Source organism: Plectropomus leopardus, chromosome 22 (assembly GCF_008729295.1).
Source record: "Plectropomus leopardus isolate mb chromosome 22, YSFRI_Pleo_2.0, whole genome shotgun sequence".
In the NCBI taxonomy this organism is placed as follows: Eukaryota; Metazoa; Chordata; class Actinopteri; order Perciformes; family Serranidae; genus Plectropomus; species Plectropomus leopardus.
The window spans coordinates 15409022-15423571 of record NC_056484.1 but is presented as its reverse complement, the minus strand read 5'-3'; the positions used below and the strand labels follow the sequence as shown (position 1 = coordinate 15423571).

Below are 14550 nucleotides of genomic sequence, written 5' to 3'. Positions count from 1 at the left end.
GTCACAATGTTGGAGAAAAAAAAGTTTGTGCAACTGTCCTGGAGGCGACGAGGGACTAGCTGTCCCCATCAGTCTCTGGGAGTGAAGTTAACAATGCAAACAAGGTACATCTCGCTGACACATTTGTGACTCCCCTCTATACATAGTAATCTTAAAAAAAAGGCTAATTGAAGCTTTATAGACTTTCTTCTAACAGGTCTCTACAGAAACAATGCAAAGGCATTAAAGCAAAAACTCAATTTACAGCCAATTCACCCCACAGGCAATCATTTCAAAGTATACATGTAACAGTGCAAGCGGGGGCAAGCCAAAGCACAATTTCCCTTGTGGGACCAATAAAATATCACATTATTATATACATGCTTTGAAATTAGTGTGATCAGTATTGTGGGTGTTTATCATGCTGGCAGGCGCAGACCTCGGGGGATTGGCCTGGAATGACGGTCTCAACCCTGGAGGAAGCTTTATTCCTCACTTGCATGAAAAACACCTGTAACATCAGCAGTGCGCAACTCAAGGGCAACTGCTTGGAGGCTCTTCTCTGTGTGTCGACTGTATTCCATTATGCATGAACTTACAGGGGTGCACTTTGTCTTGGCTGGAGTTAAGCTGGGGACCACAGGGGGTGATTAGGACTCCATGTACCTTCTGTTGAACACCCCACAACAGCTGCTCTGATGTGGGACCCTCGGAGGTAATGAACGCTCAATGACTCTTAAAACATTCAGAGGGCAAAAAAAAACTAAATATCATGTTTGTATTTCATGTTAATGTACCTGACCGGCCAAGAAAAACAACAGTATTATAAAAGAGGAGACTAAGGGCGGCTTCAAAGTGAGGGAAGGTCACATCAAATGGAAATATTGTGGAGTTTTTCCGGTGCTGTCACTCATGTGCTTTTACTGACAATAGTTTCAGAAGTCAGGTGGGATTGGGTGCCTCATTAAGGGACAACCCAACTCTACTGTACTGGCTGAGGGAGAGAGAACATGTCTCATTCATCTCTCTGGCCCAGATTCTCTCAGCATGCATGGGGTTTTTGACCACTTGCATGTGGGTCACACGTGCGTTTCTTTAACATTTTGGCTATATTGCACATTTTCTGTTCAAGAGGGTAGAAAACTTCAGTCAAAACCCCACTGACATTTGTGATCATGACAACTCTTTAGGTGAGTCCAGTGTTTGCAGTTAGTTTAGACATGTCTGTAAAAACGAGAACAGAAGGAACCAGCGGCCGTGATCTTACGATATTGTTATTTCTAACTTTGATATGATACCTCGAAAAATAGCAATATTTGATACAAAGACATTGAGAAAAGGGCAGCTGGTTAATCGCAACTGTGGAATATGAGTACTGAAACTGTTTCAGTCAATATGTATTACTGTATTGATATTTTTTACAACACTAAAACATGATGTATGTGTTAAGACAGCAGATATAACAGCTAAATAGCTGAAAATAAAAAAAATACAATCAATTACTAATTTTATCTATTAAAAGTCAGAAAAAAATACCCAAAGCACACAAAAAGTCCATTTAATTTCTGACAAAGGCATCAATTTCTTTTATTTGAGAAGTGAATGTTTGCTGTTGAAAAATTACAAACAATTAACTGTTTTCCAAATAGTAGCAGAATAATTTTACAGCTGATCAACGAAGTGGTAAAATGATCATTGCCGCTCTGTTAAGCAGGGTGAGTAACACTTTGTAAGTAACAAAAGGATTAATTTTTTTCTTAAGGAGCAAGTACTTTTCATGTTCCTGTTTTTTAAAACTGCATTTCTAATCTTTACCTGAGTATATTTTTAGCCAGCATTCTACTTCTTACGTCACTACATTTGACTTTTTTTTCCCTTATTACAACCTGTCAGCTCTAAAGATGGGGATTGAGAATAGTGGAGAGTGTGCAAAGAGTTTCTGTACTGCAGATGCCAAGTTTCCAGCTGCCTGGAAGAAAAAGAAGCTCCACTTGTCTTTTGACCACAGTACCACGATGACAGAGCAAAGCCCAGAACAAGAGGCAGCTTACAGCCTCAATCCTTAACTACACATCATCACACTTTTATGCCAAAATCTAAAAAAGACAACAGTTACATGATAAAGTGTTTCACCCAGGGAAAAAAAACTCTTGTCTAACCTCTGCAAGCACACTGAAGTAAGTTATACATACTGTAGGTGAAAGTCAAGTTCATAGCGTTAGCCATTTTAATTTTTCATCCATAATGTTAATATTTAATGTTATGATAAGGAAAAAATGTGGAGAGACAGAATGAGAGAGATATATTGTCCATATCTCAATTATACAGCCTATCCTGAGTTGTTTGATAAGCTAACTTGCCCTTCTTTATAAAGATAAAGGTTTTTCATCAAGTGCTGTGTTTTTATTATTTAGCACTGGCCCGAACACCCTAAAATATATTAAAGAAGAAAAGTAACCTGTGAGTAATTTATACACCAGGTACTTTTTTACATGAGTAAGTTTCTAAAATTGTAATTTTTACCTTTACTTTAGTCATTTTTTATTGGAGTAATTGTACTTTTACTTGAGTATACATTTCCAGCACTCTACCCATAACTGCTATTATGGATAAGACATGACATCAGGACTTTGGCTATCTGTTGGGTTTGGATATAAAGATTAATTAAGAACTGAATTTAGATTCTACTCTTCATTATACAGTCGAGTCAAGCGCTACCACTAGACTCATGCAGGCGTGCTTAAAGCAATAGTTGCTTCCTGAAACTGAAACAATGGAGCTCTATGAGCTTAACTGGCCAACTGAGAGCTCTTACTTTAAGCAACCGCGCAATATGAGCTGGTGGTGTGATAGGGTGGACCTGCACTTCTTCCTCGTCTGCCTGTCTACTTTCCTGTCAGTCAGTCTACCTGCCAGTGTGCATGGTTCTGTATGAAGGCCGGTAAGAAGAATAGAAGACAGCAAGAAGCGCTGTCAGTCAGTGCTGGCTGAGCAGGGAGCTGATGGGAGCAGGAGGGAAGACAGTTGGCGGGCCGGAGCCATGCACTATTCAGGCATCATTCAGTCGGAGCGCGACCACTGGGGCAAAACACCACAAGGTTCTCGGCAAAAAGCGCACACATGCACATCAATACCACACACACCTGCCAAAACTGGGGTTTGTACTCTGCTGCAGGAGCTACCTCAGCAAATCCAAAAATCAAGACTGCAGCACAGATACTGCGGTCTTAACCTGAAGTAGCACAACAAGAAAGTCATTATGTCTTTTGCTTTAAATATCAGGCATATGCTTCACTGGAAAAAGTAAATTCTTGCATTGTGTGCCACCTGTGTGATAACCAGGAAAGCCTTGCTATGGTAAAAAGTAATGCAATCCATTTTTCTCTTGTTCCAGTGTCATCCAACGCTATTTTGCCAGTGAGGTCAGAAAAACAATACAATCAGGACAGACACCTTTATCATGCAGTGTATTAAAAAGTTAAGCTCCCCTCCTATAAACCTTGAATGCTGTGAGAGAGTCCTGAACGGTCTAACTCATCTAGAGGACAAAGTGATGGCGCCGGGGAGCAGACGGCTCGTAAACTAATGGGACTCTTGTAAAAAGATACTCCCCCCTGGATTATACCTGCTCAGGAGGCCTGATGGATGGCCCAGATGGCTGGGAGAGGACACCAAGCATAGATGAGTGTACAGGTGTGAGAACGTGTGTGTGTATGTGTGTGTGTATGTGTGTGTGCGCCATAACCTGGACTTGTATAGTGAATTCCCCAAGGTTGTTAACTGATTCACATGATACAGGTTCCAAAATATCTGACCTGGTGACTTTATTTTTTTAATTAAAGTTTTATGAGAGAATATGTAGACATTGTGAAATTCAGTTATGGTGCTTTTCCTGGCGATTGTTACAATGGAAGGAACACATTTCTACATTTCAGCTATTCTATAAAAAAACCTCATTAATATGCTAAATGTGACCAGTGCAGATTCAAAGAATAATGAGCTACCACAGCGCAACCAGTAGTTGTGGAATTCAGTGAAAATAGTACTGCTAATTGGACCACACACACACACACATGCACGCACGCACACTTTTCTGAAAAACACATGTAAACTTGGAAAAAAAAGTATTGTCTATAAAGGCTTCTTGTTTCCTCCACACTTAAACAACGTAATCAACTAGTCAAACAAAAAAATAAATCAGTAACAATTTTAAACTCAAATACACTTGTCAAATATGAATGTTTTTTCTTATCTGAATATATTTGGGGCTGTTGGTCAAACAAAACAAGCAATTTAAAGCTGTCACTTTGGATTTTTTTTATAAACTTAAAGAAGCATTTCACAGCTGGAGCGACAGTCTTTCATAAAGCTGGGCTGTCTATGCAGTAGATGGACACAAATATTTTTGACACCGATGCTACATGACCGCAGCAATCAGAGAAAAAGGGCTGTGGCATTCGCTTTTGCTCAAAAGGCAGAAAACCTACAACTACCAGAATGCACTGCGCCTCACAAGAACAATAAATGCTGCTGCTGCTGCTGGTGGTGGGGGACATAATGAGAGCTAATTCGTTTTGACAGAAGAAAACATTACAGTTGGCTGGTAACAAACGATCTCGATGGTAAGCTAAAATATGTTTTTTTTTAGCTGAATTGTTATGATGCAAAGCTGGTTGAGAATCAGCAAAGTATCTCTCATGATTAACTGAGAAAACAATGATCAGATTAAGTGACAATGAAAGTTTAAAACTGGCCTTTTCAATGTCTTTTCATATGTTGGTAAAGTGATACATGAGATCAAATCCTGGAGCTTGGTATAAACCGTCTTATAGACCACAGCTTTACATGAGCTTGACAGCTCAACTTCCCTGGTTGTTGGATGAGTCAGTGGCGCTATAAAAAAAAAGAATTGTTCACCTTGTTGTTAGCCTTAAGGAAAGAAAAGAAAGCCTGTAACACAAAGCTGTATCATTAATCTGATACAAACCTCTGGCTATGTCTCGTCAGGCTGTCATATGGAGGCATCATTCTTTTCCTAAATCTCTTAAATATTTGCAGGACTAAACTAAAACTATTGGACACAACATGTGTTTCCCTGCACACAACTTTCCAAGCAGCCAGCAGAAAACAGGTGATGACTGTGAGGCCTGAAGTGAGCTCAGTCAAGCTCCTCTTTAAAAAGAAAAGATGAAAAATTCACATGGAAGACCACCGTGTAACATTTGAATAAACTAAGCCAGACAAGCTGGGAGGCTACCGACACAGCTGAGACAGCTGGAGGTTGGACCAACCTTATTAAGTCAGGTGTTTTGCCTGGGGACATGCTGGGGAGCAGCACACACACACATACATGAACATTCATGCACAGATGCATACATGATACCACTGACTGTTAGCACCATGCCAGGAGCACACAGTGGATTTTAAAGCATAAAAAAGTGAAATAAAATGCTGTGACTTCAAGATTTCTCACAGTCTCCACTTTCTAAGAATAGGACACTTATACAGAAAACAACCTACAGTGCATTTTCTCTATTTTTCCTCTCCAGCTTTTGTCAAATGCTTGCTATTGATGTTTCAAATAAAAAGAGAAACCTTCTGCTGAAATCTTTTCTCTGTAAAGTTTCCAGAGATTCACCATAACTCCAATACCACATTATCTCTTCTTCTACACTGTGACACACACATTGGAAATTGTCGCACATGGGCAGCGCTTTCAAACGAGGCATTAGGACTGAGCTAAATTGAATTACATCACCACTTCCCACTTTGATGGCGGCTATTAACTTTGCAAACAGTGCTGATGGTAAGCCTATCATATGGTGGCTGCTGCATAACAGGATTGTAGCGCTTCAGAGTGTGGAACGGGGCGAACTGTGGCAGAAAGTGGCAGGCCCCCGTAACCGTAGTTGCTGCAGTGAGGGTGACGGCAGTTGGGGAGAAGCGTACTGTAGCAGTGGAAGTGTAACAAAGAGCTGCAGCACCCCCAACAGAGGGTAGAGACAAACCGACACACAGCAAGCCAAGGAAAGCAAGCGTGTGTTCCTGTGGGCAGTTATTTGTTGTATTTTCTGTTTTCTCATCATCTGTTAGCAGTTTCTTTGTTTTGTATGTTATCCACGACGTCAGTGGCCCGTAGATTGACATCATAGGTAAGCTCCCACACATGTTTACAAGTGAGTGTGATAGCACAAGTGTGACGTGGATGACTCACATAATGACCACCCAGAGAGCAAACAGAAAGTATTGAAAGAGGAAGAAAGAGAGACAAACAAGGAAAGCAACTGATGAAAAGGGGAAGTAAAAGATAGAGTACGGATAATTTGCCAGGAAGGAGAAGAGGGGAAAGGACCATTGCCATAGCAACAGCAGTATTTCTGCCATCCAGCAATAACTGCTTGATGTCAGATGCCAGCTCTTGGTCTTAAAATCAATTAAAAAGAGAAAGATATGCAGGAGGTCTGTACAATCTGAGAGAAAGTAGCTTACAGAAAGTATACCCCAAAAAACCCATTACAGTGGATACAAACACACAAAATCATAGAGCTACACAAACACGACCTCATCCTGAATTTTAAATAGAGCTTGCAGAAAAATGAGTTTTGTTTAATAGCTGAAAATCTGATATGCCAGACCATCTTCTGTTACATTTGTGAAGTTATTGCCCCTCAATTACTGCAGCTACATGGACAGTGTTGAGATACCAAGTAAAATATGTACTGAACTGTTTACATGGATATTTAATAAAGTGATCCAATAAGGTGTGCGTTTACATGCAAATCCAAATATAAAGTTTTGACTTTTGCAAGATCGGTTCCACCACCTATTAGGGGGCCAATTCTAACAGAAATATAACCCAAGAAGGTTTTTTTCTAACTGTTTTGAGAAAATTTAACTCAATACAAAAAGTACAGAAGGAGAAGAAGAGGAAGAAAGTTACACCTGATAAAACAATTCAGTATTAAGTAACGCAAGTCTAACCCAGGTTACTTTCTGTACCTACAAATTACAGATATCCTCTCAACACCTCATATGTAGACTGATGTTCCCTAAACATCTCATATGCAGGCCAAAGCTAATGACGATTGTTATGTCCACGTTGCAGCCTGCAACAACAACATTATATAAGGCCATGGTTTCAGAATCAAATAGCATTCACATAAAAACAGCACAGGCAGAAAATCCTTTATGAAGGATTCTCTCTCCAAATTAGTAGACGGAGGCTTGTAGAAACAGCTGTTGAGGCATTTTGTGCACGTAGCAGCTACCTCACCTCATGTTACCCCCACATGGGGCGAGCATATGCAGAGAGAATACATTTATTCCAACCAGAGTGAGACAATCAGATTCAGTGTTTACACTGTAATTAGGTGCTAATATTTTCCTTCAGAGTGCAGCAGGGATGATGTTGATTTGTAGGCCAACACGGACATTCGCATTGCCCTGTCTCCCTCGACAAACAGCCTATGGGATTTTTCCACTGGGTTTTCCATTACTGTAGAAAGTAAGCTCTGTGAAAAACGAAAGTTTATGATACTTACACATTGTGTTGAGCGAGCTAATCTACACAAATGAACACCACTTTTGTGATTTTTTTTTTAAAGCGTAAATGCAATTGCAAGAAGTATGAAATGAACTACACTACAGTCCCATGACTACCACGTTGCCACCACAATGAGGCTGTAAAGCTGTGCTTGACGCGGTTCAGCGTAATAACGTTCTGTAGTCTCATGTAGCCACGTGTTAGCATCTGTCCTTCTTAAGACACATTAAGCATTAAAAATATATAAGTGATGTATTTACTCATGTATTTTATTTATAAAACCAAACATGAAGAGTCTCTTAAACTTGTGTTAACCACAGACCTATTTTCAGGCATCTAACCAAAAAACAAACTCTAAAAAAAAAAACATAGACTTTGAGAAGAGAGAACTGGGAATGCTAAAATGCTGACTAATTTCCAGATTTTAGGACTCATTCCTGCAGCACTCTATTGAATGGATTATCAAAGGTTTTTGCACCACCGCTCTCAACCTGGCTGAAAATTCCTTCTGATCAAACAGCATCGGACCAGTCTGACTGAGGTGTGTACAGGAAACCTTTTTTTTTCTGACTGGGCTATTATTCTGATTATTCGGGAATACATGCAGTCAAAATGTCACTGACTGACACTGACCACCAATCAACAGATTATAGCCCTTTTAAACAAAAAGAACCAGAGGAACTAAACTAACAGCTATAAGTTATTTTTGCCCATTCCTAGACAGATGCCAAATCCTAAAATGAAAATAGCCACATGAGAAAACATCACAGATTAATTCTGTTGTTCCATGTAGTAACATTTACTTATCATAGTGAAATTTCTGGATTGGATTATGCTGGATATTCTGGTAATTAGCAAAATATTCAAGGATACCGTGAGGCATATTTCACAGCTTATGAATGCTGCACCCCTCTACAAATAAGGCAGTTGTGGTAAGTGCTGCATTGACTAGAAGTGAAACTCAAAGAACTGACTACATCAGTAAGCTTTTTTTCTCTTTTTTTCCCAGGCTGAAATAACTCCCCTCCTCACTGAGCGTCAGAGGGTGCTGTGATCAGGTTCACTCAACAGACAGGCTCGCCTCAGGACATCAGGAATAATTAGCTGAAATCAACCTGACATCAATCACCCTGCTCTCTCACACACACAGGTCATCACCTTCTACATGACCTTACGTGCTAAACAGGCCGCTGTCACAACCTGTCGCAAGGCTCAATGGAGAGGGAGAGAGAGGGAGGAACTGACAGGGATGTTAAAGATGTGAGAGCAAAGGTGATCATGAAGGCAAGTGGGGTATATTTAACATAATCAAAAGAAGAAAAAATACTGAGTGCGCAAGTGTGAAGGTGCATACTGCTTATTTCAGTCTTTTCCCTTTATATTAACCATTTAAAACCTGAGCAAAATGGATTGATTTCTATCAAAGAGTGGGAAAAGGGCGATTAGCAAAACAACAAAAAACAGCCCAAAAATTAGCAAGAAATTAGTAAAAAGCTACAAGAAAATTATCTGAAAATTAGACAAAAAGCAAGAAAAAAAAGAAAAGTTAAAAAAAGGAAATTACCTAAAAAATGCGCTGAAAAAACACACTAATTCTGCAGCACAATTTAAATATCTAATTATGATAATTACAATTATAAGTTTCTGGACATTTTTCCCTAAACTTTTTTTCAGCAATTCTAATTCTACTAATTTTTGCAATTTCCAGTTTTCTTGAAAAGTTGTTAATTGACTTTTTCTCCATTTTTTTTTTCCAAGAAATCAGACCAATTTGCTCAGCTTTTAATGTTTTAAATGCTAATGAAAGGTGTTTAAATGTGGCACAAAAAAGTGATGTCGGGGTTTCAAAGGGTTAATCCAGTTTTTTTCCTGTCAAACAGCTCTACAAATTTACATATGAGCTAAGTGAACTGCTATACCCGCCTGACAGGCCTAACGAGCTGACAACACATAGCTATAATGTTAAGCTTTTGGCTTAGTCTATAATACAAATATTCACACACTGACCAACATGGTCAGATGGAGATAAACACACCTGTGGACTCAAGAAACAGGCAGTCCTGACATGTCTTGGGCCTTGGCCCAAAAACATGATGGCCTCTGCAATTAATCACACCATTCAAGAGAGGGATGGACCAATGGATCATCCAAGTCCCCTCTTTCTCTGAGCTCAAGGACAGTCGGGTGAGTTTCTCTTTTACGTAAGTGGGAGTCATCCCCCACTGACAGTGTCCGCTGGTATGTGTGGGAATTTGTATTAGTGAAACTGTGTCACAGACAGCATGCAGGGACAATGCTCTCCGCTTTAAGGACAAAATGTTTTATCGGTCTTGTCATCTTCCTCTTGAGTGAAAACTGCAAAAATCTGCTTATGTCTAGATCAGGCTAAATCTGGCCACTGATCAGGTGCCGGCTGATTTTCTAATTCACAATAAAGATAGTGACTCACACTGGGAATTGTTTTTGTACTTTTAGTATACATAAGATGCCTGAGTGCATAAAACAGCATAAAAATAGAGCTTATTCTATCAAAAAAGTGCCAGCATCCCCAGAAAAAAAGTCCTTGTTAAGCCCCTAATGTCCCAAAATCCTAGAAATAACCTAAAATCTTACATATGTCTTGAATTCTAAAAAACGTCCTAAAGTCCTACAAAGATCCTAAAATCCTTCAAACGTCCTTAAATCCTAGAAATGTCCTAAAATTCGAGAAACATCCCAATATCCTGGAAAAATCCGAAAATCTGGGAAACATACCAAAATCCTAGAAACATGTATGGGGCTGCTCTGACTGGCTCGTGGCCTGTTGGCCCCGAGCAAAGCAAGTTGAGTATCCCTGGTCTAGGTGGTAGAAGTGAATGCAATTAAATCAGTGTTTCAAAGCGGACATATTCAAACCCACACAACAACTTTTTAACAAGGGTCTAAAAATGACTCTTAATTAAGAGCAAGCAATGTTGTTGTTTATTTTGGCACCAGTAATATTTATCACAACAGGCTTCTTCAGATGGTGGTGATTTCTTTTTTTTCCCTTCCTTTTTGCATTCTCATCTATATCCCATTCTTTGCTGCAATGACCCAATTTCCCCATGGGGATCATTAAAGTTTCATCTTATCTTATCTGCCCCTATCCCTCTCCCTCCCCCTATCAGCCCTCATCACCCCCCTCCCCAATCCTTCACTTAATTATGTCCCGTGAATGAAGTTCATCTTTCATGCTGCCAGCAGCCGGCAGCGTGGCTCGCCCGTTCTGGGCTATCTAATCATGGCGCAGAGACTAAACTAAATTTAGACAGCCGGCTTGTGATGCCTGGCAGGCCCTAATGGGGGCTGACACCTCAAGACACTCTGCTGATGTACAGGGTACACTCTGCCCGAGCGGGGCCGCAACCGCCGTTGACTAACGCTGACGACTTGTGGACCGGTTTGTTTTGCTCAGAAAGTTTTCAAGGGGATCACGCATAGAGGTGAAGCACTGTGCTGACTAAGGCCATTCAACCTTAATGAAATCCAGCATTTACATTTTAGGACCTTAGCCAATCTTCATAGTGTGTGTGTACATCAAAAGTAATCTACATGTGGCAGCTAAAGCAGTGTCACCAGGGGTTACAAACTCACACACACAGTCATGTCTGCTAGTTGCTGTAGTGGTCTTGACAGTCTATAAGGGGCCATGGCAATCATGTGATGATCATTCTTCAAAAGTATGAAAAATGTACTGAGGAAGGTAATTTTATTTTATTTTTTATTTTATTTTTTTAAATTATGCACATAATTTAAAGGGAATTTTGACAGTTTTTGCAAGTTGGGGCTAGCTTATAGCATACATTGCACATAAATATATTAATTTTTTTGTTGTTTTTTATTTATTTTTTTAAATTGTAGTACTTTTGAGCCAAGTCAAACCATGCCAAATATATATATATGTATTATTGGCAGGCTAGAAACTCCCCAACCAAAGGCCTTTCGGCTGCCAGTCAGTTGCAGCCAGTTTACAGCCAGTTACCAGTCAACTTCCGGCCACTGGGAGTCACCCCTCCCTCCTGTTTTCTGACAGGGACGTCTAGTTTGGGTTTTCCAGTAGTACTTTTGAGCCAAGTCAAACCATGCCACGCAGATTTGAGCCTATAATGGACCACAAATGGGCTAAAAGGGCCAGAAGTGCATCTAACCACTTTTTAACAGTTAGCAGTGACGCCTCACCGACCGCAGCCAACCCCTGACAAACCCCCTTTCACCGCCCCAAACAAGTGTATGCATTGAGAGACTCAATTCGCCTCTGCCTGTGTAGGAGTCCAGAAAAAATGCCTTTTTTTCGGTGTGTTCATCTCTCAGCACTTTTGTAGCTTCTGACTAAATCTATGTGGTTTAGAGTTTTGTGTCTCTTCTACAGCCATCAATTAAACATCTGCTGCCACAAATTGATTTTCTAGCCCTATTGAAATATACATAACTTGCGCTTAGTCATTGCACCATACCCTCGGAGTGCCGAGCGTACTGTTGTCACAGACAGAGCGGCAGAGCACCAAGCACAGAGGAAGTAAAACTTCCACTGAAGAGTAAAAGCAGACACAGTCTAAGTGAGATGTTAAATAAAGAGCTGCAGACAACCATCATCACCCAATACAAGCCGTCATCAGTTAGGACACACCGTCAAGCGAGCAGCCCTGTTGTAATGGAGACGCCAATCCCTGCTGCACTGGGCTAACATGCAGAGTCAAACTAAATCAAGAAAGCCTGTGTGTGGAAAACAGAATGGATTCCCTCGTACATAAAATCATTCAGTCATCTGCAGGGTGTTAACCTGACATGGCTGCATGTTTTGTTTCATGTTCCTGTATGTAGGTGGATACTTCCCAAGAATTGTCAGCCGTGGAAGTCGGTTAGAAAGTTTTTTTCATAAGTAAGCACTGACAAGTTTATTTTTCAACTGTAAAATGCCCAAATTTTGAACCAAGTGTAAAATTCATCAAAAATGTCTATGAATAAAAAATCCTCTGCTAATAATTTCTTTCCGAGCTTTTTAAAAACTCAAATATTTATCAGTATCTGCTTCACAAATCCTGTCGATCTCTACTGCAGATGTTTTAAAATGAAAGCCTTCCAGTAATGGCCCTCTGAGACGGGGTTGAGTTTCCATTTACAGCAAAGAGCAGAAAACGAGCAGATTAGAAAATTGAGAAGATTTCTTCTAAAATATGATAAAGTGTGCTTCTACAAGAGGAGCTGAATAAAAGGCTTGTTTCTAATAATATCCCGTCTCAAATTAATGCCTGGTAGCCTCTTCAGTTGTGGTAAATTAAGACCACAGCAGCTATTTGAGAATGGAGGCTACGGTATTTAAACTGTGTCATTTCTCCACTGAAATATCTCCGACACACTTTTTTTGTATTTAGCATATTTAGGGTATTTAGACAGGCACATAACCCATTCTCTTACTAAGCGCTGCACTTTTTCCTAATTCTTTCCACTGGTCTCACTTCATGCTCCCCTTCTGTCAGGCACACTCAACGCACACATACATACACACACACACACACACACACAATGCAGCATAATCACACAAAATCTACTTAAGGAGCACATCCTTTACATTCTTTATCTTAACACAGAAAGGATCTGAACTCAAATAGCCTTGAAGAAAAGATTCCATCAAGAGTTTAAAACCACATGATGCCAATAATTTTAACGAGTCACACTCTGAGCTTCTGTCAAAACTGAAAAGGTCATAGGGTCACTTCTAACTTCAATTTAAAACATTATTCTTTTCACAGCATGCACAAATCCTCTGACAGAATGTATGTGAACAAATCATTTCAAACATGTGCTTATTTATGTTGACAGCATTAACAGGGCAAAACTGCAAAACGTATATTCTGATGGTGTTTTATAAAGATATGAAGAGCAACATGCGGAACTGCATGAACTGCCTCTTAAATCGACCTTTTCTGTATTTTTATCATTAAAATCGAAGAAACGGTGTTTAGGATTTAGGGGGATATACTGGCAGAAATGACATACAATATGTATGTTTTCATTAGTGTATAATTACCTGAAATTAAGAATCATTGGGTTTTTGATACTTTAGAATGAGCTGTTTTTATCTACATTGGAAGCAGGTCCTTGTCCACAAAGTCGACTATGTTCCACCGCCATGTTTCTACAATAGCCCAGAAGGGACAAACCAAACACTGGTTTAGTCTCTGGGTAAGTCCATTTGCGTTTTCACTTCAGCCCCTCCGTGACAAGCCAAATAAGCCTAGAAAAACCCTGTTTTTTAACATGAAACTGCTTCATTCTGTGTTTTTATTCGTTAATATCACAAGGTCTGTTTGTTTTGGAGACAAAGAGACCTCTCTGAATAATTCGGCTGCCGGCATCGACCTTCTAAATGTCTGGATCTTGAATTATCAGAGAAATAAGGTACGCACACATTAGTAGGTGCTGATCTGAAAAACAAACAACTTTTAAAGCGCTTTACCAGTTTAAATTATTTGGTTCGTTTGTTTTAGAGAGGAAAGGACCTCTGCAGACAATTCGGCTCGCCATAAAAATCTGCTGAACAACAAACACTAAAGAAATTCTAAGCTTTGCACATTGGAGAAGTTTCAGCTGGTTGCGATGTGCAAATATTGCTGCCAGATACCACTAAAATCCCAAATTAAAACTATTAAGTTCGAACATCTATATCCTTTTTTTCAGGTTTATCTATGCTCTCCCAGTATTGGAACCTCAGATATTGCTGTGAAATGTGATATTTCATCATGCTTTAAAAATCTGTACTCTGCCATCTTTGTTTCATGCAACCTTAACTTTGAATACTACATAAAAACTCTTCAGATTCTAACGGCAGACCTACGCATTTTATCATCACATTATGTTCTGTTTGTAAATTACGGATTGCTCTCTGACTGGATCTTAACATTCAGTATGTGCTCTCTGACCAGTTTATTTCAAGAACTGCTCCGAAAACCACTTTGATGCTGATCGACTCAAAACTGTGAGATAGATGCAACAAGTTGGTGCAGAGC

At 39.8% G+C, this 14550-nt stretch overlaps 1 protein-coding gene across 2 annotated transcripts in view; it reads right to left on the bottom strand.

Moving 5' to 3' along the window:
- tbc1d22a (TBC1 domain family, member 22a) overlaps positions 1-14550 on the bottom strand; it is a 157703-nt gene that overhangs the window by 133808 nt on the left and 9345 nt on the right. The window lies entirely within an intron of this gene.